The sequence below is a fragment of the Lygodium microphyllum genome, chromosome 4, assembly GCF_053477565.2.
Source record: "Lygodium microphyllum isolate KBCC chromosome 4, Lygodium_microphyllum_v1.1.10, whole genome shotgun sequence".
In the NCBI taxonomy this organism is placed as follows: Eukaryota; Viridiplantae; Streptophyta; class Polypodiopsida; order Schizaeales; family Lygodiaceae; genus Lygodium; species Lygodium microphyllum.
Window position 1 is genome coordinate 104,816,222 of NC_141138.1, and position 26,340 is coordinate 104,842,561.

The window sequence follows — 26,340 nt, forward strand, 5'->3', positions numbered from 1 at the left end:
CATTTGTGGCAATGCCCTGGAATCCAATGTGTCTGCAAGTAATCTGGATTCGGGATTCTATGCAAATGTTGACAAATGATGAGAAAAGTGTGGTTGCCCTAAATATCTTCATAACCACATGAAGGGACTCTATCCATGAGCCAAGCTACTACCCCCAAAGTGCTACAATAGTCTTAGTTGTGCCATGAAAGATGGTCCGGGCTCTCCATACTTCTTGAGCCTTGGGAGGATCCCATAAACATTGCCTCCTCTATCTCTCCACATCTAGCAACATGCTACAAGATGCCTGCCATAAACAAGCCACGTGCTAACTACCAAACTCAGGCAATGAGCCCAAGAACAAAAAGATCTTCCCAAATTTGATACCATCATCTAATCTCCTCCAAAAACTATCAAGAAATGTGCAGAGATGCCTCATTTGTAGAATGCTCACTAGCTGCTATCTTTGCTTTGATCCTGCTCATGTGAATCCTTCTTCCTAACTTGGTGATGTGTACAAAGAAGGTTACATCGTTGGTCCATGAAGGGATGGGTCTCTCCAAACCCGCTCTCCTATAACTTCTTTAGGGATGTGTACAAAGAAGGTTACATCGTTGGTCCATCAAAAGATGGGTCTCTCCAAACCCGCTCTCCTATAACTTCTTTAGGGGCCTCCTATAATGTACCCTATCTCCACCTACTTTGATCCTCTACCTACAGCATCCTGCAAACTCTTATCTTATCCAAGTCCTATCTCAATAGCTGGCCATCATCCTCCACCATGAAAGTGAAGACCCTATCTCTCCTAGTCACAATAACCCCTGATACGATTTCCCCTCTAGAGAAGAGACCTATCCAAGGTCTAAGAAGTGCTTGTATCTATCCTCCATCGGAGGAAACTCCTATCACCGTCTCTACCGTAACTTTGGTACTTCTAAGACTGTAGTCTCTATCTCTATGTCTCTTGTGGTAGATCTTAATAACTAAACCACTCTTCCATTGAAAAGGCAACTTGTAGAGAGAAAATTCCTAGGAAACATGGGTCCTTTGTTGTCCAAGGGTGTGGCAAGACTGCGATCTCAAATAATGGTCAAAGAGAAGCAGCTCCCTCAGCTTCTCAACAAATTAGGAAGGAGATGGCTAAGAAGGTGCAAGAATGGAAGAATGAAATATATGAGGAGATTACAGCACACTTCACCTCTTGAAAGGCAAACATTGAAGCCTCTCCGAGAGAGAAATAAGGTGAATGAAGAACTCCGGTATGAGATCGACGAATATTGGAACCAACTTGACCTCCTTAAGGAGGAGGAAGGGGAAATCACTGAAGCGCACCAACAAAGAAAGAGGAGCATGTGAATGCAGCACTTGAAGAGCAAAAGAGAAGGAAAATTAGAGCCTTGCACCTCCACATGGTCAGGTGGAAAGAGGGAGACAGACCTCTAGAAGATGCCAAGACAATATGTGGAAAAAAGGGAGTGGAGGACCCCTCCATTGTGTGAAATACATGGCGCCTAGGGAAGGATCTAGAAAAGGGTCAGCCCCTTATCATCAAATTTGCTAATTTGGAGTCATGATGAGACTTCTTCTCCAAAAGGAAGGCTCTCAAAGGAGGAGTATACCTTGAGGACGATCTCACACCCGCCTATGTAGCCCACCGCAGAGTGCATGCCACAGATTCTGGGACACACTGTGGGCAAATGGTCAGTATACAGACACGGACATATCATTATCACAAACATTCCCAACAACCTCCCACCTAAAGGCAATATGCCTTAAGAGGAGAAAAGAATCGGCTAAGTCTAGGTATGTATAAAGCTGAAATACATATATCTATCCAACTCCCATCATCTATCGGCAATGAGAAAACCGCTCTGCTGGAAGACCCTTTGTGAGAAGGTCTGCAAGGTTATCATCTCTATGCACTTTGACAAGCTCAATGCTCTTGCTGTCAAGTACATCTCTAATGAAGTGGTACTTCACCTGTATGACCTTTGTCTTTGCATGAAAGACAGGATTCCATGCTAGCATGATAGCACTCTGACTATCACAATGGAGAACAGGTAACTCTAAGATGCCAAGCTCTCCCACTAGATGTGAAAGCCATAAAGCCTCCTTGCATGCCTCAGTGGCAGCCACATACTCTGCCTCTGTAGTAGACAATGCAACACACTTTTGTTGCTTGGAAATCCAAGAGACTGCTCCTCCTGTTAAAGTAAACACATGCCCAGAAGTGGACTTCCTGCAGGCCACATGACCAGCATAGTGTGCATTCATAAAGTCAACAACAGATGCCTTCTGCTTTCCAAAGCAGATGCACAACTCCTTTGTGCCTTTTTGAGGTATCTCATAATACCTTTCACTGCATCCCAATGCTTCTTGCCAAGGGTTGCCATATATTTGCTAACCACTCCTACTGCAAAGGCAATGTCAGGACATGTAGCAACCACAGCATACATCAAACTGCCAACAGCTGAAGCATATGGTATCTTGGCCATTTCAGCCTTCTCATCATCAGATGTAGGGCTGTCATTTGCACTAAGTTTCACATATGGAGGCAATGGAATCCCAATTGTTTTTTCCCCCTTCATATTAAAACGCTGCAAAACTTTGGAAACATACTCCTGCTGAGATAGATAGAGTAAGCCTTTTGATCTATCTTTGAGTATTCGCATGCCAAGAATGTGATTTGCATCACCAAGATCCTTCATGTCAAAGTTGCCATGAAGACTTTGCTTCAATGAATCCAAGGCATGAGTATCTCTGCCAGCAATCAGCATGTCATCAACATACAAAACCAAGATAATCAAGCTACCATCTGCTGCCTTCTTGGTGTACAAGCCGTGATCCACTTGACTTCTATGAAAGCCTTGGGACTGCATGAACGTATTAAACTTATGATACCAGTCTCTTGGTGCTTGTTTCAGCCCATACGAACTCCTTTTGAGTTTACATACTATTTTTTCCTACTCTTGTTCAACAAACCCTTCAGGCTGTTGCATATATATGTCTTCATGGAGATCACCATGTAAAAATACAGTCTTTACATCCACCTATATGAGCTTCATATCCTCAACTGCAACCAAGCCCAAAATGGTTCTCAATGTAGTCATCTTGACTACAGGAGATAAAATCTCATCAAAGTCAATTCCATGCTCCTGCTTGTACCCCTTTGCAACCAATTTTGCTTTGTACTTTGGTGAGGAACCAAAAGTGACCTTCATCTTGTAAACCCATTTGCATGTAAGGGTTTTCTACCCTTTAGGCAACTGCAACAAGTCCCAAGTGCCATTTTTTTCAAGAGATTCCATCTTTGACAGCATCGCTTTATACCATTTCTTGCTGTCATGTCTGTCCATTGCTTCCTTGAAGCAAGATGGTTCACCACAATCTGTCAACATGACATATTCAGCCACATTAATTGCACCAGGAACAAACTTGTCAGGTTGTCTAGTAGCCCTAGATGATCTCCTAACCCAATGGTCATTGTTTGCTAGCTGTTCTTGCAAATTTCCATTTTCAACATGCTGTCCTGGCATTTCAGCCTGCAAATTAGTATTAACAGCTTGTTGTCCTGGCTGTTTTTGCACATGTAATGGCTTATTTTCATGGGCAATAGCTGGCTGATCATTTCTAGCATCATTTCCTGCATTTACAGGTTCATTTACAGCAGGTATTTGCTGCTGTACAGCGGGCACATTTTGCTGTCCAAAAGGTATTTCTTCCCGAAATACAACCCTATGGACCTCCTCAGTCTTTTCGAGCTGTTTGTACATGTGATCTTCCTGGAAGATAACGTCATTGTTGCGTACTACTTTCATTTTCTCGGGATCCCACAATCTATATCCCATTTCACCCTCGTCACCATAGTTGCCAAGAGTTTCCGAAATAGCAAAACAAAAACGGGCAGGAAACAGCAGAAACGGAGTTTTGGTCCCGACAAGAAACGGCGAAAACAATTTAATGGGAAAAACATGTAAAATATAACAAACTAAACAGTTTCATTAACCATTGTATACAATTGACCATCCAAATCCAAAGCAAAGATGAATATCATTTGATTTCTCCCATGGGCCACTCGGCCCTCTAGAGTCTTCATAAGTTCATAGACTCTTAACTATAGTCCATAACAATCAATTATCAGAGAACACTAATCAAATTAAAGTTCAAGAGAGATTACACAATACACAGGCACTTGCCACCATCCATGTATGTCTATATCATTTCAAAAAGAAGAGTACAAGATATTGTGAACATGTGCAATCATGCTTGGATAGTGGATCATCAAAGCAAAATACCAAAAAGATAAAGAGTTAAGGCTCAAGCCTTGATACAATCATAAATAGCTGAAATGTCTGAAACATGTCTGGAATCCAGACTCTGGAGTGACTACTCATTATCCTGATCCTCGGCCTCTGCATTACTAGCAGATGTACTAGAAGAAGTAGAATCTAACTCAGAATGAGAGCTAGTAGAAGAGGGTGAGGCTGCAACTGCTGAAGTGCTGGTGCCATCCCATCGCGAAGTGGCCCTCCGTGAAGCTTGTGTGCGATGGGTAGGAGCTGACATCTCCTCATACAACATGGTGTAGATATCAAACTCCTCATTAGGAATATTTGGTATGTCTTTCACCTTCTCTATGTCTACCTTGTCAACATTTACCTGGCGAGGTTCAGGAGAGGTAGAGGGGTGCTCAAGAAGGCGAAGGTTGCAGTGACAAAAGACCAGCCTCTCCAACTGAGCTGTGCTCAAATGATTCCTCTTCTTTGTATGGAAGAGGGCCCAAGTGCTCCAATTTCTTTCACATGGGCCTGAGCTGCAATCCTGTGAAAGAACTCGAATAGCAAGACATTTCTGTCACGATCCACAAGAAAAGAAATTTCAGATTGCATAACATTTCTAATGCGCAATGTATGAACACTAAGTACTTGAAAGCTAGAGCCTCAGCCTAGAACTTACTAGGGTAGGTGCAGATGCCCCATATTTCTCCGACCAAGACACAGGCTGCAACTGTGTCTCTCGAAGCTAGGCTGTCGAGCGACCAAAGGAGAGGCTATGGTTACGAAACAGGAGAAGCTCATCCTCAAGCCTCGTGACCATCTGCAAATCTCCGTCTGCCCACTTCTCAAAGTACTCCTGAATACCGTTCTCTAGCTCATCATCAACACACTGATCCTCACTACGCCATAGGGGATGCAATACATGTACAACTGCATGGATTGGTCTATGAAACCAATTCCATTGTGTCTGCCATACACATCGAAGCTCCTCGATCCTGGATTCAAGATGGGCAAATGAAGCTATGGTGGATAAACATAAATTTGCAAACCATAAATGATAATACATATTTGCATAAACCATAAAAATCACTTACTTTCTACGAGAAAGCCAGGTATTGTTGTCCAAGGCCTCTCCAATCTTATCCATGCACTCATAGAGTAGCCCCATGGTGCTCCCCTCCATATCAGTAATGCGCAATACAGAATAGATGGGCTGGATTGATTTCACTAAGGCTTCAGCCTCCTCCCACCATCCTTGATCCATTACCATCCGTGAGAAAGATGTGTTTTTTGCATCTTGGCTATCCTCCAAAGCACACCACTCTTGGGACACCACTGTGCGTATCAAGTCCTTGCGCACTCGCACAAGCCTCTCCACAATAATAAACGTATATGCAAACCTTGTGCTTGAGGGCTTGAGTAGGTCTAACTCATTGTGTGAACGGTAGATACTTTGCACCTTAGGCCGCTTTGTGACAAAATGCACCATGGACTTGGCTGTTGAAAAAATCCTGTCAACCCAATCTAACTTCTCCAAGTCCTCCATAAGCAAGTCCAAAGAATGAGAAGCACATGGGGTCCACCTTATCTTCAGAAACTCAGCCTCAAGCATGCAGCCCATGGAAACACAATTGGACCCATTGTCTGTGACTACTTGAACCACATTATCTGCCCCTATCTCCATGATTGCCTTGCGTATATGCTGCCAAATATATGAGCCAGTGACCACTGTGCCAGCCGACGAAGCATCAATGGCCCTCAAGAACATTGTCCCCTTGCAAGAGGAGACTAGAATGTTATAGACACTTCATCTACGTACATCAGACCACCCATCACACAAGACCGTGCAACCATACTTCACCCAAGTGGCCTTCAATGGCTGCAACTGAACCTCTATGCGGACTTTCTCATTTTTAAGCTCTCTTGTCCGAATACCCTCATACGATGGCCCTTTCCACTCACATCCAATGCGGCTGACAGCCCTCATGGTGATTTTCATCTCGGCGTGCGCAAGACATGGAAAGAAATGGCACACTGAATGAATAATCGAGTGAGCTCTCTAGTGGCCTGTGCAATGGCTTGCTTTTGAATATCCGCTTTGATACTAGCACCTTGCAATGAACCTTTTGTTGCCTTAGGTGTCCCGTGTGCTCCATCAGTAGAACCCCATGTATGTGCACCACTCATTGTGTCAGTCTCTGAAGCTCCTCTACTCCTCTTTATAGGACCTCATGTTGCTGAAATTTCATCATCTCCATGGTTTCCCTCTCCTGTACTAGATGCACTTGTAAGAGCTAAGCGGCTGAGCCTCCAATGCTCCGTGGAAGCCTTAACATCAGCAGGCACATGTTCACATGGACCAATGTCTTTATTGGGCACATGGGCAAGATGATCTTTGATCATTGTGGCTGCCCCTCCTCTTTGAATGCCGCAATAATTGCATTGCCACCGCTTGCAACCACCACCACCTCCGTAAGCTTGAAGCACTGTGACATGACTCCATGCTTGATCCTTTGGCATGTTCATTATTCCCGAATCCCACCTGAATCTTGAGTTTGTTGCGTCGCGCCCGCATGTGTGTGTGTGTGTGTGTGTGTGTGAGAGAGAGAGAGAGAGAGAGAGAGAGAGAGAGAGAGAGAGAGAGAGAGAGAGAGAGAGAGAGAGAGAGAGCAACTTGCAAGTGCCAAGACCCAGACTCCAGCGCCCACGATTGTAAGTGTGCACTGTGTGTGTGTGTGAGAGTCTAGAGAGAGAGAGAGAGAGAGAGAGAGAGAGAGAGAGAGAGAGGCTAGAGCTTGAGAGGGACTCGTGAGAGAGAGAGAGAAAGCAGGCCAAAACGCAGGTGTGTGCAGAGCCTATGGCTGCCGGCAGCATTCGAGAAATGAGCGTGCGCAGGCTGTAGCAATTTTCAAATCAAGGCTCTCGTTTTTTCACGTGGGGGCTCAAAAACGTAGGGCAAAATTGCCTAACAAGGCCTGCAAAGAATGCATTTAAAAGTTTTAAAAAAAGGGGAGGGGGTGTCAGAAACAAACATTTCTACGTAGCAGAAACAGTACGCCGTTTCTGACGGCCAAAAACGGCGTTTCATGCAACTATGCTCGTCACCATATCCTAGGAAAATATATTTATAAGACTTTGGCTTAAGTTTGCAGCGTTTTTCTTTACGAATGTGCACAAAAGCCTCGCAGCCAAACACTTTCAAATGAGCATATGAAGGTGGCTTGCCCAACCACGCTTCTTAGGGAACTCTCCCCTCCAAAGACTTGCTTGGTGACCGATTAATCAAGTGAATGGCTCTCATAACAGTCTCTGCCCAAAAACCATGAGGTAATCCAGCATCGTACGGACCTTATCCTGTATGGTCCGATTCATACGCTCTCTGCAACTCCATTTTGGAGTGGATTATGAGGGACAGTGAGCTCCCTCTTTATCCCTTTGCTATCACAAAATGCCTAAAAGGCTATTCCCCACCATTGTCAGAGCGAAGACACTTAAGTGTCTTATCTGTTTGATTTTCAGTTAATGCCAAGAAATTTTAAAACTTATCAAGCACTTCATCCTTGCTACAAATGGGATAAACCCATACCTTGTGTGTAGCATCATCGACAAAGGTGACAAAATACTTATTTTCCCCTAAAGATAATCCTGCCATTTAACATACATCCAAATGTACTAACTCTAGAGGCGAAGATTTCAAAGAAAGAGACTTTTTGTGAGATGTCTGTACATGTTTGCCATAAATGCAATGATCACAATGCTCAAAATCAGCATGACGAAAACAAGGCAAGTGACCCAAACGAGAAAGCACTTTCATTCATGTTTGACTCATGTGTCCCAACCAGCCGTGCCACAAAGAAACGCTTGGCTGCTCGATCACAGCAACAATATGGTCACACACACTAGATACATGAAGTGGATACAAAGTATCACTCTTGCAATCTCTAGCAATCACTCTTGATCCCTTACAGATCTTCCATTTTCCATCACCAAAGGTGGTATGAAAACCATCATCATCTAGTTGCCCTGTGCTAATTAAGCTCTTCTTGAGTTGAGGTACATGCTGTACATGCTGAAGTGTAAAGACAGAGCCATGCTGAAACTATAACTGCACACTGCCAATACCTGCAATCTCACGTGCATAGTTGTCCCCAAGATGAACAACACCATGTCGACCCCCTGTATAGGCAGAAAACCACTCACGATGAGGGGTGACATAAAAGGAAGCACCTGAATCAAGAATCGAGGTATGCATGTAATCATCTGTATTTGCAAGTAAAGCATGTGCACCAAAGTATGAAGAGAGAAAGAGTACATCACTCCCACTGTCATTGTCATGAGTGACTACATTCACCTCTTCAATTTTTACACTGCTCTTCTTAGGCTAACTGTCCTTTTTCTCTTCCTTGCTATCATCTGTCTTCTTGCCTTTTCCTTTCTCTTTCTTCCATTTGTAGCAGTCACGTTTAAAGTGACCCTTCTTGCCACAATGATGGCATTCAACATCTTTGCTACATGATTTACTGCGTCCCTTGCCATCATATTTGCCCTTTTGCTGTGATCTACCCCTAGTATGCAAAGCACTGGAATACTTACTAGATGCATTGTTCTGCCAATTCATCTCTTCCATAAGTAGAGCACTCTCTACATCAGTATACAAAAGGATTATATTAGAATAGCTCATAACAGCCCTAAATGTATCTCATCTCTCTGGTAGAGTGCAAAGCAAGAAAATAACCTTAAATTCCTCATCAATCATGAACTTCAAGGCAACCAGCTGGCTAAAAATGGAGTTAAACTCACTCAAGTGAGTAGATATTACTGTACCCTCTTTCATACGCAAATCCATAAGCTTTTTCAGCCAATACACTTTGCTTGCAGCACTCTTTTGTGCATACAGTTCTTCCAATCTAGTCCATATAGCATACATAGAATCCAAACCTTCAATGTTGAAGAGCAAGGCATCAGAAATCGATAACTCTATGGTTAAGCGTGCAAGCTCATTTAACTCATCCCAGTCATCCTGATCCATGTCTGCGGGCTTTGCCCCTTTGGTTTTGATCGGCTTTGCTTGCTTCTTTTGTAACACGATATTGTAGCACTGCTTTTGCCAAACTGCAAAGTTATGTGTGCCTTCAAGCTTCTTTATGTGCATCAGATTACTGCTGTCATTGCTGCCAGCCATGATTTTTAGCCCAAATGTGACAAAAAAACCAGCAAATGCAGGCCCAAACTGTCACCCAAGTGACCAAGGTACAAACAAGTACCAATTAGCAATAAATGACCACGTAGAAGCACAGATTTCAGATCTGTAATTAAATTTTCAGAAGCACCAAACCATGTGCTACAACATTATCCAACTGATTACAGCTGTTCCAAGGGCATGTGCATCACATTACATGAGGAATCCCAAAATTTCAGCTGCAATTTCTGTTGTACATGTACCCACGGGCATAAAATTTGACATGAACGGTCAAAGGCCCCAAAAATTTGTGCTCAAAGCATCAAACACATCTCCATTTCCTCTGTCATGCATAGGACAGGCCAATTTTGCCAAAATAGAGCAATTTCAGCAAAACCCCCAAATTTTGCCAAGTGTTGATGTCCAAATTGCGCGGAATTCAACTTGCATGTACATAAAATGACCAAATGCTGCACAAATTTTGCCCAAACTGCAAAAGCCCCAAATTGCATGGGGTCCAATGTGCCTCAATGTCAAGAAATTGGGTTAATTTCAGCCCAATTTGAGCATGTACATTAAAATGTTGGGGACAAAATGTCACAAATTCCTGCAATTTCTGAGACAGATATCACTGTCGCATCTTGCTTGCACCAAATCTGGACAAATCTCCAAATTTTCCAAGCATTGCGTGCACTAATTTCAGTGAAATTGAAAGAATTTCACTAAAATGTGAAAAGGCCCCAAATTTCCCGGGCAAATGTGCATCGACTTTGCAATTTCTTTTTTTTCGTAAAAGGTAATTGTATTAATTACGAAGAAAGTACAAGATTACATGATTACACGAGTACAAGAGGCACGAGGGCCATAGGCCAACGTGTGGGAAATCCCCGGACTAGGGTACTAAAAAGTTACACCAATCATGGCAAGGACCCAGAGGCAATTGCCAAATGCCAGGAATACAAATCCTCCCGAGGGAGCAAGTCAAAGTGCCTGATGAGATCTAGCTGCAATTTCTAAGTCAAATTGTCCAATTCTGTGTTGAGATCCCCAAATTTGGGAAAAGCCCCAAATTTCTGGGCCAATTTTGCACAGATTTGAGATTTTGTGCTTGTGCGCGCGAAACCCCGTCAAGAAAGGGGTTGAATTTGATTTTTTCTTTTTTTTTTAAAAATGAAAAATAGAAACGTGATGGGGTCCGTTGACCCCGTGCAAGTCGCTGACGGGACGTCGCCTGGGCCTACCTCCACGGACCACTGTCGTGCGACTGCTGCCCTGTTACGTGCTGTCCGTTGCCCGCTGTTCTTCGTCAATTGTCGCTTGGTCACTGTGCAACGCGCTGATTGCTGCCCCTGTTGCCCGTTACGCAGTAGTCGATTGTAACATGCCTCTCGACTGTCCACTCGCCTGAGCCTCATCGCACAGCTATCATCTGTCACAAACTGTTGCACGCCCTGCGACACTTTTTGCTCACCTGCGACTTGCCGCCTAATTCAAGCTACAGCTCCCATCAATTGCTCTCGTCAGCCGTTAGGTGACTCGCAAGCAATTATCTGAGATGGATCCCCACATACCCCTAGAGGATTTTACAACACAACTTACTAAAGCACTTCACATCGTTGCCATGTATTTTCTCTACACACGCACACATTTCACCCCTTCAAGTAAGAATGTTCCATAGAATAGCTCGTATGACGAGGAGTATAGGGAAACTTGTCTTCGTCTCCAGCAAGACGAAGCACAAGGAACCTACACACACAACCAAATACGCTCGATCTTTCACTATCACATGCCAAATATATCCTTGCGCCCCTTCTAGCCCACCTATTCAATAGGGCCTTGTGTGAAGGCTTCCCTACTAATCGGTCACCTAATACTAAAGTACCCCATGGTTCCTACAAACTATAGGACGGTCATGGTTGGCCACGTGCTAGCCAAGCTTGATGGATTGATACTAGAGCATGGGCTGAGCAAATAGGCAAAGGAGCACCAACATTGGGCATCTCGATAGGTAGGATTTAGGAGGGGCTACTTCACTCTTGATCATATTCTCACACTTCAAGATATCATCGAGGAGAGTAGGCACACGGGAGGCAGGTGTAATGTTGCTTTATGGATTTCCGTAAGGCCTTTCACATAGTTTCATATACTAGGCTTCTGTAGAGACTATAGGAGTTAGAGGTCCCAATTGAGATGAGATGGGGGATACTAGCTGTCATGAGGACATGTATTTTTAAAACCCCACTTAACATGTGGATTGATTTTTAATCACATGGTTAAGTAAATGTATTGCACATGTAAGGTGTAACTGGGATTAGAGTAAATTTACGAGCCCGAGACCCGAGGAAATCACGGGATGTCAAAGGCAAAAGTTGCTATAAGTTATGCCACAGATGTACTTGGTGGTATCTGGTACCAGTTGTTGGCCTAGGTCATTCATTTGGTCATAAGTGTCAGTCGATGACACTAGAGAAGTGACATTTAATAGTAGTTAATGCCAATCTGATGGTCAAAGATGGCGTAGAGACACTTGGGAATGGAAGCTGCCTAGCCAATTTAATTATTGACTAGTCAAATTATTTTTCAGGGCATCGAAATAATTACTAGATTAATTTTCAGTGAGGGAGTGTGTGTGAGAGTGAGGGATCCAGGAGAAGAAGATCTCCATCATCTCCTCTCTTCTTCTCTTCTCTTCTCTTCTCTCATCTCACGCGCAACTATGGAAGATGTAACTTGAAGTGGAGGCTTGAGGTTGCTTGAGCTCGCATCTCGAATCGTGGAGCTTCCAGTGTGCACGAGGGAGGAGGTTACTCAATTGGGCATCGAGGTAAGCTCACTACACCCTGGGTAGGATCAAAGGTGCGTCGGCTAGTTGAGAGATAACCATAGGTGTTCGCTTGAAACAATAAGCGGTCCATGGGTCTTGGCGGTTGAGTGTGAGCTCGCCTCTACATTTTGGTTCCGTTGCTCGGACCAACAGATTCAAGCTTGAGCACTTGTGTATCTCTAATTGAGCGATGAAGTAAGGGTTTCATCTCCGAACCGGAGCTTGAGATAGGTAGGAGGTTTTGGGTTTTTAGTCTCTGCAACAAGTATTTTGGTTTTTTAATCATTAGGCAAGTAGAAGGAATCATTTCAATATTTTGCTTTTGACTTTTGTTGCGTTTAGAGTAAGTAAGGACCAAGAAATTGAGGGAAAATTCTAGAGCCCCGCCTGACATATGTCTACAAGCCACTCGAACCATTCTCCCTCGATGATGGAGGGCGTTGAATGACCATGCCCCTTCTACCACCTACTTGAACTCCTCGCCCACGAGCACGCTGACTGCGACTATCACGAGTATCCGCTGCTATAAGCTCTCTATAGAGCTCTGCAAAAATCATCTCCTCCTCCTCATCCACCTCCTTATGTATACTCAAAAGAGTGTCGCCTGTCAACTTGAATGTATCAACATTCACCTACACAATGCAGTGATGCACGTAAGATTGATCATTGTAAATGCTAAAGTCTAAATTGTAAAGTATAAAGTTTAAACTTTAAACTTCAAAGTTTAAAAGTTAAAACAAAAAATTTTAAATGTTATGGTTAAGTGTTTAAACTTTACCTGCTTCGGACTATCCATGCTCATCGTAGCCCTCATCATGCGTAAGTTAGTGCGGCAATAGACTAGCCGCTCTAACTGTTGTGTAGTAAGCCGATTACAAATCTTTGTGTGAATGAGAGAAAAGGCACTCCAGTTTCTCTCACATGCACCCGAAGAGCAATCTTGGGAAAGGACCCTCATGGCCATAGTTTCCAGAAACAGTGTTTCTGGTGCTCAAAAACGGGATGGCCGTTTCTGGCCGTTTCTGGGAAACAACGTTTCTGCTAGACAGGGGACTCTCCCCCCGCTCGTTTTGGACTCTCCTACTGCTGCACTTGCTCGAACTGAAGCAACTGTGCCTGAACTGCTGCACATCAGCCCGTGGTCACTCAGTAACACTGAAAGCGCTCTTCTCGAAAGGTAACCTTCAGCTGTGGACATTCAGCTTGTTTTCCTGTATATTTCAGACCTGAATGTCTACAATTTTCAGCCAAGATATATGAAATTTTTTGTCCTGCCAGTTGTGTGTGTGCACTATTTCAGTCTTGTGTCATTTGTTTGTGAACATTCAGCCTGTTTCATGCAGATTTCAGACTGAATATCTGCAATAATCAATTTTCAGCCAAGATATATGAAATTTTTTGTCCTGCCAATTGTGTGCATACTATTTCAGCCTTGTGTCATTTGTTTGTGAGCATTTAGCCTATTTCATGTAGATTTTAGACCTGAATGTCTGCAATAATCAACTTTCAGCCAAGATATATGAAATTTTTTGTCCTGTCAGTTGTGTGCACACATTTAAGCCTTATGTGTCATTTGTTTGTGAACACTCAGCCTGTTTTCATGGCACATGTAGATTTCAGAACAGAGTTTTTGCAATTTTCAGCCAAGATATAAGAAATTTTTTATCTTGCCAGCCATGTGCACATTATTTCAGCCTTATGTGTTATTTGTTTGATGTTTGGACAGCTTGCAGCCAAGAAAATACCATGGCTCCTGATCCTAATTGGTGCCATGTTACTCTCATAACCTCATATGAGAGGTCAGATGGATCTAAAAAGTGGAAATGTATTTATTGTGGCATGGTGAAAACAGGAAGTGTCACTAGGGTCAAAGACCATCTTGCTCATGTGCCAAGAAGACACAGCTCCATGTGCAAATGTGCCAAGAGATGTGAAGCTTTCTCTTGTTTTATGGAGGAGGCAATGGCTTGGTTTTCCGACAGTTGGTGTAGAACAGGACCAAGACTTAGCCACAGCTCAGCAACAAGAGGGTAGCACAAGTGTGGTTGGACCGTCAAAAAGAAGTAGAGCTGCATCAAATCCTGTTGCAAGTGCATTCGCTTCAGCCTCGGTCTTTGATTCACGTGCGACGAGGACTCCTTTGCCTCAGCCTGATGTTTCAGGTGCTCCTAGAGGTTCATTACAGAGGGCTGGCATACATGCTGCTATGCAAAAGCAAGCCATAGTTGAGGCAACTCGAGAGTTGATGAGATTGTTCATTAGATGTGCTATTCCCTTCCATGTGGCTAAAACAAAGCAATGGAGGCGAACCATAAAAGCCATCAGCCGCATTGGATGTGAATGGGAGGGCCCATTCTCAAAGGCACTATACACACAAGAACTCAAGAAGGAAAAGGCATGCATTGAGGTTCAATTAGAGTCATTGAAAGATGCATGGAAGAAGTATGGGTGCACCGTTTTGTGTAATGGATGGTCTGACGCCCGTAGGAGAAATGTGTATGATGTCATGGTCTCATGCTGTAAGGGCACTATGTTTGTGAAGGCCATTGGTGCTTCTTTGCTAGGCCTTGTAGAGACAGGTACATTTATATGGTAGCATTTGCAGGATGTTATCTTCAAAATCAGGCCTGAATATGTTGTGCAAGTTGTGATCGATAATGGAAGAAATTGTGTCTCCATGGGTAGCATGTTAGAGGAGTTTCCAAGCATTGTATGGACACCATGTGCTTCTCAATCCATTGATCTTTTGATTGAGGATATAGGTAAAATTCAATGGGTTGAGGCCATATTCAGCACAGCCACAAGTGTGGTCAATTTTGTGAGAAGGAGGCCCAAGGTTCTTACCATATTTCGCTCATTTAGCCACCTTGAGCTCTTAAAACCCTTCACCACCAGATTTGCCTACATCTTCATTGTGCTTGAGAGATTGGTGCGCATTCACAAGGAATTGGTACGCACTATATGGTTTGATGAGTTCATGCAGTGGGATGAGTATGATTATCCAAAGACCATGGCATTTCGGTGCAATGTCATGAATGATACTTGGTGGAAAGATGTGGAGGCTATGGTGAGAACTCTCAATCCTATCTACACAGTGCTATGCATTACCAATATGGAGGGTAGCACTACGGGTTTTCTTTATGAGTATATCGATAAGATAGGGGAGGCTCTAAAAAAAAAAACTTTTTGCCCTCGCACAAGTAAGTAACTCTTGAGTCTTTATTTTACAAATTGATATTATATGTGTGAATTTTGAAATTTGAATAACTATTCTTGAGACTTGAATTGATATTTCTTCAATGTTGACATCTTAAGGACTGCTCAAATTGTAGCTATGTGGGAGAGGAGATGGAATTGGTTTCATAGACCAATTCATGCAGTGGCCCATGTCTTGCATCCTCTTTGGTGAGATGATAAGTAGAGTGAGTGTAAGGAGCTAAAGGAGGGATTCATGGAGTATATGACAAAGATGACAGGTGGCGATGTGTTAATGCTTCAAAGGATTGAGGATGATCTTTTGACATTTCACAATGAGAGCTTGCATTTTGGTAGAGAGACTGCGAAGTTAAGAGAGACTCAACTTCAGCCTGTCTCATGGTGGGAAAAGTATGGAAATTGTACGCCCACATTGGTAATTTGTAACCCCAAGCTTTCTTTTAATAATTATACATAATCACATATTTTTAATTTATTATCATTGGCATTCATCGCATAGTTTGATTCTTGAAAGTTGAATCTTAGATTCTTATGGCTCCGTTTGTGTTTCTATTTGAATGATGATTTATAGAAATGCATTGCTATACGGGTTCTCACAAGATTGTAGCTCAGGCCCTTGTGAGAGAAATTGGAGTACTTGGGCCCTTTTCCATACAAAGAAAATGAATAAATTTACCATTGCTCAATTAGAGAGGTTGGTCTTTTGCCATTGCAACCTCCAACTGCTTGAGAAAAACGATATTCATCCCGAGCTTGCGCAGGTGATTATATTTATATTTTGCTAATAGCTTATGGTCTTTGAAGTTTGACTCTTGAATGCCAATTCTAGAATCTAAAGATGATAACTTTTTTAAATCTCTATGTCAAATAAACACAGGTAAATATTGACAAGATCGACATAGAGAATGTGAAGTTTGTTCCAGACATCACTCCAAAGGAGCGGGACATATATACCATGCTCTACCAGGAGATGATAGCCCCGAGCCGTACCACGCGCAGTGGGACTGCTTCACAACGTCAGAGAGCTATAGATGGAGCTAGCACTTCAGCTGCTCTAGCAGATTTAGGGGCTTCCGATAGTTCTGGCTCATTAGCTGATGTGGATAGCGATGAGCCAAAGGAGAATTAGGATGACAGCACCTCTATTGGCTTAGATGATGTTGCTATAGATGCTTGAGCCTTGAGCCTCAATTTTATCGTTGATGTTGAGCATTGTTGACAGTTGTCAGTTGCTTATGTTTTTTCCCATGGCTGGCCAGTGGCCGTTATTTGAACTTTGAAGTTATCAGTTCTTTGAGATCTCATAGATCTATTATCTTACTTTGATATTTGACTCTTGAGACATGTCACGACTCACAAGATACATCATATGATCATTGCTATAGCTTGTAGTCTTGAGTCTTCAGTCTTTAAATTGGCTTTTGTTGATGTTAGATATATCTAGATTCTAGAATTTATATTGCCTTCTTTTGAAATTTGAATGATGAACTTAAACATAGCCTACATACTACGTGCCAGCAAACCAGTCGGGGCCATTGGTCAAGAAACGCAGAGTTGGGAGAGAGGCAGGCAGCCAATGACCTCCTCACCACGCTAGTGATTACCCCAGTGACTCTAAGCCTAGGAGATTTGCTTAGGCAACATCCAACACTATGGTAAGATTTGAAGCAGTGGATTGAAGGACCGATAGAGTAAGGGGCAGCTGATCTACACGATTATGATATGGTAACTCAGATAGCCAGTTTGACGCTGCACTCGGTGCCCAAGTCCTTGCACGTCAACACCTTTTGGGAAGGCTCCAAAATGCATGCAGTCTTACCGGTCCTAGATCTAGGAGACACCACGAGGAAGGGAATTGTGGATACAATAGCAAGAGTTAGTGTGTTGAGCCACGCAGAACTCCAGGATTGGGGTAACGCGCCTGTTGAGAATGCTAGGTTCAATGTTACCCTAGCCAATGGAATGAAAGTGCGGCAATTTGGAGTATTAAAGACATGGCCATTGAAGATTACAGGGATCCAATTCTTTGTTGACTTCATAGTCATGGAGTGGACTATGACATCTTGTTAGGCTGGCCCTGGATGTGCAATGCTGCATGGGTCATAGAAGACTGGGGTAACGGTATGATCTTCTTAGGCAATCAAACAGAGGTAGTAAAAGTAAAGATGGACACATGGAAGACCACACCAGTAGACCTGGATGCCATCTCCACCATGCTGAAGGGTGATGTGCAAATTAGGAAATCATATGGGCCACTCACCAAGTACATCCCTTGTCCTAATGATGAGCGAGATTGGATGCATGTGCTAGCCATGATCGATCTGCCATTCTCGGACAATAAGGAGTATGAGCAAGCTGTTAGAACAGCTGATAAACCCAGAAATACACCCTTAGTACCAATCTGCATGATGGCAAGGAGCTCTCATGGATAATCCAACCCTGTCAAGGTACGAGTGGCTACCATTACGGAAATTGAAGATGAAGATGAGGAAATGGTGGTACCTGCCTACCTACGCTTGTCAGTGACTACCCACAAGACACACGTCTTTGATGTACTCATCAACAAGGGAGTTGACTATAACATCCTTACGCACGATCATTGGAACCTCATTGGTCAACCAAAGCGGCAGCCCACCAACACCTAACTCAATCCATTTGGAAGACAGACCCACTCATTGCTTAGGAAGTGCAGAATAATGGTCTCTATCGAGACTGAAAGCCTACCTGCGACTTTCTATGTGATGCCGAATACTAAGACCACTGGTAAGGAATCGCTGTTAGGACGTCATTCAAGAAACAAGCACACTGCAACGTTGACTATTACTCGCAGCACATTCACCTTGCCATTGGCGATATTTGGATAGTTATGACTTTCAGCAAGGGCTGCACAACTCCGTCATAGTCCGCAAAGCCACCGATAGAGAAACCCACCATTGAGCCTAAGGAGGGGGGTTGTGATTCATCACCACTCACCAAACCTCAACACCAGCAAAGAGCTAACCACAAAGCTTAAACCCTTGAACGCCAACTCAAATGGGTGCCAAAATGCCCATGATCATCACCTAGGAGCACCCAACCACAGACTTATAAGGCTAAAAACCTTCCCTCGAAACCTATGAGGCCTAGAAGAAACTACGGGCATCGACAAACGGTCAAGCCGCAATGGGTTCCCAAGATCTTATTGCAAGCACAACGCTACTACGAGGATAACACCTGGATTTGGGTACCTAAAGCCAAGACGGCCGAGGACACTACCCCAACAACGCCCCCAAACTTACCCACACCAAGCCATGTGACAAAAAAAGTACCAATGCCACAAACAACTCAAACTACGAAAGACATGGAGCCTCAAACGCAAGAGCTGGTAGAGACTAAACAAGTCTATCGACCAAAGCTGCACCCTGCTACTCACACTCTGCTTCAACCTTGCCTCACTGGTGCCCCTAAGACCTCACTAGCATCTAGTAGCGCAACACCACCGCCTCTAATCAAGCCCATCACACAAGAAGCCCAACCACTCTCTCAAGAGCAACCAAGGCTGCAACCATCACCTGCTACCAAATTCTCTAGTTCGATCAAACCTTACCCGCCAGCGGATCTTAAGTCGTTCGACGAACAACGATCGATCCTCGCATTGGCTAAGGATCTAGCTGGCAATCTCACTGGCATCTAGTAGCACAGCACCCCTGGCTCTAATCAAGCCCATCAAATAAGAAGCTCAACCACTCTCTCAGGAGCAACCAAGGCCGCAACCATCAGCTACCAAATTCTCTAGTTCGGTCAAACCTTGCCCGCCAGTGAATCTTAAGCTGTCCTATGAATGATGATCAATCCTCGAATTGGCTAAGGACCTAGCTGGCAACATAGGAGACGACTTGATCACTTGCATTAAGTGCTTGGATACCACATTCACCCTACTCACTAAGAGCTATGAGCGTTTGGGCCTAGGCATGCTTGATCCATCCTTAGCATCGGAGGTCCGCTCCATGACATGCACCTGGAAGGAATATGAATTCGTGATAGTAAAAACCCCCACGGTCACGGAAAAACTAATCGCCAATGCTAAAATATCCCGAGATCAATCCCTCAAACAACAGCTGATCACCTCCTATAGCAAGAGCAGAGTTACTGCCACAAGCCGAAAGCTAGATGAGCTCCGCAAGCTAGCCGATAATGACTATCTTTTTTTAGGAAGTGGTATGCTCTCAAACTCCACTGGAAACAAGAAGGCTGCTGAATAATGACCAATGCTAAGCAATGATGTGCCATTAAGACCTTTGAGTATGATCCCACTTATGTAGCTCCAACCTCCTATTGGGTGTTGACCACCATTCGTAACCGACCCCTAGAAGAGCACATCGTGGCCCACCCACATTTAGATCGAATTCTGGCTGAGAAAGAGCTACACATTGCTGGTAGGATAGACTCTGGAAACTTCCTCATGGATGTTTTTACCTACATCACTCAAGTCAGCATCCATCCTTTCGATATGGACTGCTATGCCAATCCAGAATATAATCTAAACTTCTATGATTGGCTCATATGGAAGTAAAACACCGCAAGCCAATGCTAAATGCCCTTGACCTCTCAACCCTTAATGCTAGAAAGGATTCTAGGGCAAGGTGAAATCGAACATGTAAACAAGTTAGGTGAATGAAACGCACGTATAAGCCATCCATCAATGGCCAAGAGCAGAAGAGAGCGAATAAAAATCAGCTCGTGATTTAGGAAAAAGTTGTAAAGTTTTGGAATGAGTAGACTGCTTGAAGGAAAAAATGCTCTTTTTGTATTTTAACATGTTATTCTTTCTAAGAAAGCATAATCAATTCCTGCTTACTTTCCAGTAAGAAGTTACCTTAAGGACACTAATGGTGAACTATGGCATCATGACAGGTACCCACAATGGCAGGTCAAGAGAAAAGCAACAAACTTCCATTCTCGAAGGAGGAGCAGGTAAAGTACAGCCTCTCATTGGAAACGAGGGCTTACAATCAATTCAAATTCAGGCATATCCTGAATTTAGAAGACCTAGTCATGGAAGAGCATGCCATCGTGCAATTGGTGAAACAATGCAAGCTGCAAAAGTATATGGAGAAGGTGGACCAAGCCATCGACTATAAGAAATGCGCTGAGTTTCTTTGGACCTTCAACACAAACCGGGGCACTGTCACGGTGCACCTAGAAAATGAAGCCTGCCAAGTGGACATCGAATTGAGCCCAGAGCTGGTACCAAAAGCACTAGGCCCACCAAACAAAGTGGAGAGACTGCCAAAAAGAGATGTATACGACATGTTGGGAATGGACAAAGTGATTGTCCACACCAACAACGACATCAGTCTGGCTGACATTCCCAACCCCGAGGTTCAAATCCAGGCCAAAATGCTGAACGCCTTGTTCTCCAATTAACGATATAACACATTGATGAACAGAATCAACGTACCAATGCTGAAGAGCATTGCTGCCGGGTCCTTCGACGAGGTAAATTTGAATGGCTTCGTGAGGAAAACAATAGAGATGTAGACAAACGCATTAGCCACCAACGGAAGACTTGCACGAGGAGATATCCCGACCACTAAAGCCAGGAAATCGTTGTCCTCAAAGGGTTGGCTTCGGAGGAATCTTGACAACCATCATAAGAGAGGTACTCGGGAAAGCACAAGATGACAAGGCAATCGGTGTGAGGCCAGACAAATCCCCCCCTGCACCAAGGACAAGAGCACTCCAGCGAGAGGACTGTGAGTGAGGACAAAGGAAAGAAATAAGTACAATGTGACCAAGGAAGGGCCAAGAAGTCAAAGAAAGAGACTCCGCAGAAGAAGGCCAAGGAAGAGAGGAAGAAAACAGACCTACACAAAGCACAAAGCGAGTCCAAAAGCAAGAAAGAATGACAAAAAGAAGAAGAAAGGGATGAGGCAAAGAGAATAAAAGAGGAATCCAGAAGAGCTGAGGATGAGAGAAAGAGAAGAGTTGAGGAGGAAGAGACGAAGCTTAGTAAGGAGGAGGAAGAAGACATAGCTCTCACTATCCACCTCTCAGTAGAGCAACCTTCAAGACAAGAGGAGTTGATGGCCATGAGCTCATCCTGACACAAAGGTCCGAGCACCAACTCCAAGACACCCAAAAGCCTGCCGCCCCCAGTGTCCGAGGGAAAGGGCAAGGGTTTAATCCACCCTATCCCACCCATCCTACTACTCGCCACCCCAATCACTACACCCACCCAAGTCTCCTCTACCACAGTAGATGCCAACAATCTTGTGGCTTGGGTGCAGTTCCTGGTTAACAAAGAGGCAACCCAAGGTGCGAGTGCAGGAACGCCCTTGATAAGAGCAAGAAGAAAGGCAACTACAAATGCAAAATCCAGACGGGACCTCAAACGGCCGAAGATAGAGGCATCTGCAACCACTGGTCCCTCTGCACGGTCGTTGTCCACAACCTATGACACCTATGTGCAAGAACTCATGTCACAAGCTGGAATGGGCAAAGGAGGACACTAAGACAGCCGTAGTTGAGCTTGAGGCCGAAAGGGAGACGATGGCACTCTCTCAGTCAGAGAGACCCCGTCAAGTGGCCATCTATCAAAGACAGATCAAGGAGCTAAAAGAGAAGCTCGAGGCCAAGGGAGGAGAAGACGAGAGATGGCAAGCAAAATTCACAGCAGAAACACACAGCCTCGTGAGCCTACAATGCAATTTCGATGAGCTAGTGGTACTATACAAGAATTTGCAAAAAGAAAATGAAAAGATCTAAGATGCTGTAGAGCAACTCATAGCGGTAGAAGAAGAGAGAAGCCGACGGCACCAAAAGCATATAGCAGTTTTGGAGCAAAGGCTAGCCTCGGAGCTTGAAGAACAACGTCGCTTGGAAAGAGAAATCAAAGAACAGGAGAGGAGGCTAAGGACATTAGCCTACAAGCACAACGCAAGCCTGGAAGATATGAAGAAAAAAGCAGATGACTGGGTAAACAGGAGCAAAGAAAGAGAGAGCGTCTTAGCATGCCGACTAGCCCTCGCAAAAGGCGACAAGGGTGCTAGTACAGAGCAGGGCAGAGGCCGCACAGGTAACCTTGGAAGCCCAACAACGTGCCTTGCTCCGCACTCTCTTGGATGCCACACAATCTGAGAAAGAGGAGACCGTTGAGCCCTTAAGGAAAAAGCTGGAGATCACCCGAAGGGCTCTAAGGCATGGGCTACATGCTTCAACGCAATTTGCAGGGCCCACAGACGCAGAGCAAGAGAGGCAAAAGCCAACTGAAGACGTAGGGCCAAGTTTTGAAAGAAGACAGCGAGCCGCAACTCCTTAGTGGGAGGTTTTTACGACAAGAATGCCCCCTACCACTCTTTTTGACCTCAAAAGCCGGCACAAATATCTATGCAATGGCTAGATCAATGTGTAAAAAAAAAAAAAAACGAAAGAAAGAAAAGAGAAAAGGAAATTATAAACAAAAGTATTTAGCTCCACATTAGCCACAGAGACTGCACCTAGGGGTTCTCAAGTTCAGCGCGACTGGTGGCCTCGGCCAACCAGCTCCACCCCTAACCCCCTAGCCCATTTTCACTTCCCACTCCACGCTTAGGGCACCTCAAGGGCAGGACTTCCAAAATTGTCTCCCTAAGCCGCGCACCGCACCTCTAACGATGTACGAACTAGGTCCTCAAGTGTGGGACAACACCCAAGCTCTCCAAATTCACTAGCACGAGCACAATGCACCACACGATAAGGTAGACATGCCCCCAGATAGTGCACCTTCTTTTCTTTTCAAGTAAATACAAATGCTGCAACCCAGCAACTTCGGAGGGCCCATCATCCACTCAATTCACTCTCGACCCCCAAGACCAATTCCCATGAAACCCTATTACCATTGACTTCCACAACCGTAGTCGCACAACGTGTCACCCTGCAACCGAAACAAAGCAAAGAAAAACCAAGGTACCCCGGTCAAAAAGTGAATGAAGAAGCTCATTCTACTTAGGTAGGAAAAAAGGCAGAAGATGGCAACCTCAGAAACAACATGGGGGAGCTCCGCCTATTTTGAAAATGTCCCCTCAAGGATGAGGGAAGTCTTGTCAAGGATGAAGGATGCTCTCTCAAGGACGGAAGAAAGCACCAAATATTCTAACAACGCTCTCTCAAGGATGAGGGAGAGCCTCCAAAGGCTCTTGCAAGGAAAGCGTGAGGCGCAATGTAATTCATTTTATAAAAATGCCAAATTTTCTCTTGTGCAAGTGGTAATGCCTGCATGAACATAGGTGAAGGGATAAGGCAACTTAAAGGGAATAAGAAAAAGCCATGTTAAGCTCACGTTGTCACAACCTTGGAGACATGGGGAGACATTTATCCAACCCCATCGTCAATTTCAAAAAAATGGATTCACCCACCCGCTATTCCAACACAATCTTCAATTTCAAGGGACAGATCCACTCAAGGTCAACGTCAAAGGGAGGGACCTGCCCCAACTTTATCTTTAATTTCAAGGGCTGATCCATCCAACAACATCCCCCGCAAGGGCTTGTATACAAACTCAAAAAAGCCATCTCGCTACATCCTACCACCTTCCAATTACTATGCATCAGTACTATGGGACTGGCACTAGGCTAGGAGGGGGGTAATGTTAGCCGCAACACAAGAAAAAACGGAAAAAGTGAAAAAGCGCAAGTCACGACCCAAAAGAGGCGGCCAAGAAGGAAATCGGACACAACAAAGAGGCAGGAACGGAAACAGTAGAAAGTGCAAGGGCAGCCTCAAAAGCTAAAACAAAGGCAAAAGCGCACTTTTAAATGCGAGGCGCCCCTAAAACTTTTTGTAAAAGAGTGCCAAGCTCCCTCATGTGCAAACTGTAAAGGTAGATGAACGGTAGGAAGGAAGCTAGAAAGATAGGAAGACACTGGAAAAAAAGGGCCCAAGCCACAGCTGGCCATGTAAAAAAGGGGATAAGGGGATGACCACCCAAAAGGGATTTAGGGTTTTGTATATAAAGTTGAAAAGTGAATGAGAAGCTCATTCTTTGGTGTGTGGCTAAAGTGGACTCTTCTTCTTCTCTTCTTCTCTCCTTCTTACTTACTTGTGTGTGCTTGAGAGAGGAAATGTTAAGAGTGTGAGGGAGTAAGTGTGTGAGGGTGAGGGATCAAGGAGAATAAGCTCTCCATCATCTCCTCTCTTCTCTTCTCTTCTCTTCTCTTGTCTCGCGCGCAGCAATGGAGGATGGAGCTTGAAGGTGGAGGCTTGAGGTTGCTTGAGCTCGCATCTCAAATCGTAGAGCTACCGGTGTGTACAAGAAATAAGGATACTCAATCGAGCATCGAGGTAAGCTCACTACACCCTGGTAGAATTGAAGGTGTGTCGGCTAGGTGAGAGAGAGCCATAGGTGTCCGCTTGAAACGCTTGAAACAATAAGCAGTCTGTGGGTCTTGGCAATTGAGCGTGAGCTCGTCTCTACACCTCCAATGGCTTTGATATCTGGCCAAGATACATGGATGCACACATGTCTCATGGTGTACAATGCGCCATCAGACACCTTCATATATCCTTACACCAACATTCGATCAAGACACGTAGACACAACGTAAACTCCCTTCCCTTGAAGGACATGATTTGCCAACTCTATTAGCTTGGGCTAGAGATAGAGGAGCACTACCTATGCAGATGCCCAATGTACTATGAGATTTAAGGGCACTTTCATTGCCTGTTCAAAGAGGAAGTTAGGCCACTATCCAAGGTGATGGATTTCCCAGATCAAACATGTCTCAGGTTATTCTTACTAGAACTATGCGCTAGTCTAGAGAGCACCTCTTACGGGCCTAGGAGTAGAGACATGGAGCCACACACTCACGGAGTCTTGTAGAGCATCAACTACTCCCTCCTCTACAAAGCCTCCATCGAACCAACCAACAACCCCACCACGAGGGCTACCCTAGACACAACCACAAAGAGATGCAACACTCATCGCCCGCACCTAGTTGTTCCATACCCTCGTAGGAGATATCATCTATAGATACATAGGATACTATGTCGTCACTGGGAGACATTACCTCGCCGCTTCAACCTCTCTACGCTAAATAGACCCATGAGAGATATCTTGGGATAACAGTCTCTTGAGTAGTTTCACATTGTATCTGGCTTAGATATCATTTTGTACCCATCAGCTATGTATTGTTTACTCTTTATTCTTCCATTTAGTTAGTCATTGCATTAGATGACAGCTATTTCGGGACTTCAGAAATTCCTTGACTTATCATATGTAACATTTTGGTCTCGTAGGTCGATTTGGCATTTTGTAAACATTAATATAAGTTTCTTCTTTCTTTCTTTTCTTCAATTGTCATCGATGCCAACCAATATAGACCAAATGACATTAATCTCCAAGCTTTGATATGGCGGCTACAAATGAAATCTCCAAGCTCTAATAATAGCACCAAAACTCCCCCCTATATCTCTTGTCCTAATAATTGAAAAATCCAATGGATGCCATGCTGCGATGGTCCTCTAAATGTGGGAGCAATAGATTGTAACCTCCATAGCAGTAGCTTCTTCCAAGGCTCCTCATCTGGAAGAAGGCCGCACTTGACAATTGAGCAATAGCTTCCTCTAAGGCTTCTCACCTAGAAGAAGGCCCTTGGCAACAAGCTTAACCAAAAGGCTATACTTTAACTATCTCAATCAATAATCTCCAAACCACCTCTAGGTCTAGGGTGAATGATAACATCCCAAGCCACCTTCACTCAAGTTGGGTTCCTATCTTTTCTTGACCAAATAAAGTTCTTGATGAGATGTTGCACCTACCCGATGTATGACCTAATGAATGCTGAAAAGGACGTGATGTACCACATGGCCGAAAGAAGAACTCAGTTAACAACCACCACTCTCCCAGC

General features: G+C 44.2%; 1 protein-coding gene and 2 pseudogenes across 9 annotated transcripts in view; 1 reads left to right on the forward strand and 2 right to left on the reverse strand.

Moving 5' to 3' along the window:
* Positions 1 to 26,340, reverse strand: part of LOC148037426 (putative folate-biopterin transporter 5) — a 69,179-nt gene that overhangs the window by 15,236 nt on the left and 27,603 nt on the right. The gene's annotated exons all lie outside the window — the stretch shown is intronic.
* On the reverse strand, positions 4,177 to 6,605 carry LOC148037427 (uncharacterized; annotated as a pseudogene). Its single transcript, XR_015690648.1, has 3 exons — positions 5,351 to 6,605; positions 4,936 to 5,251; positions 4,177 to 4,830 (listed from the first exon to the last, which is right to left on the reverse strand). The product of XR_015690648.1 is annotated as an uncharacterized LOC148037427 (transcript).
* Positions 13,216 to 16,604, forward strand: LOC148037428 (uncharacterized; annotated as a pseudogene).